Source organism: Ostrinia nubilalis, chromosome 19 (assembly GCF_963855985.1).
Source record: "Ostrinia nubilalis chromosome 19, ilOstNubi1.1, whole genome shotgun sequence".
NCBI classification, from domain to species: domain Eukaryota; kingdom Metazoa; phylum Arthropoda; class Insecta; order Lepidoptera; family Crambidae; genus Ostrinia; species Ostrinia nubilalis.
Window position 1 is genome coordinate 10,021,406 of NC_087106.1, and position 694 is coordinate 10,022,099.

The following is a 694-nucleotide window of genomic DNA, read 5'->3' on the forward strand; positions in this document are numbered from 1 at the left end:
AAAATCGGTTGCGAGGTTTAAGCGGGAAAGCGTAACAGACAGACAGACAGACAGAGTTACTTTCGCATTTATAATATTAAGTTGGGATTGGGATAAGTTTCTGCTTCCGCCTACGGATTCATTCTAGCTTTTAATTTGTTATTGTATTGTTACTGTAAGAAACAGTAATTTCATAGCAAAATATTTGTTAATATCAATATGAAACATTACAAAATTATCAGAATTTATCGTCCTTACATACATTACACTACTTATCCTAAACTTACATGATGCGGGCTGCATTCGATTTGACCTGCTGACCGTTTGCCCACAGAACGCATCCACGTGACTGTGCAGTGTAGCAAATCCTATGGTTGATGTTTTGGAAATCCTCATAAAGTAACCATTGGATAATTTCGACCACCCCACCATCGGTAGCGTGGCCGAGCGGTCTAAGGCGCTGGTTTAAGGCACCAGTCTCTTCGGAGGCGTGGGTTCGAATCCCACCGCTGCCAAGTTTTTTGCTATTTTTTTGTTATTTTTTTACTTATGATTTGGATATTATTGTGCCATAGTACTTTTTGATTACTATATTAACTATGTAACGTAGGTTTAGGAAATAGGACATACAGGGTGGAAATTTGTAAAGCCACCTGGATTTTTTGGAAATCTTTGAATGCATTTCTCTTTCTTTTCAAAAATAAAGAAGTGTTTT

General features: G+C 37.5%; 1 non-coding gene across 1 annotated transcript; it reads left to right on the top strand.

The window, feature by feature from the left end:
• Window positions 1-412: 412 nt before the first annotated feature.
• Trnal-aag (transfer RNA leucine (anticodon AAG)) lies at window positions 413-494 on the top strand. Its single transcript has one exon. It is a non-coding gene; the product is annotated as a tRNA-Leu (tRNA).
• The last annotated feature ends 200 nt before the right edge of the window (window positions 495-694 follow it).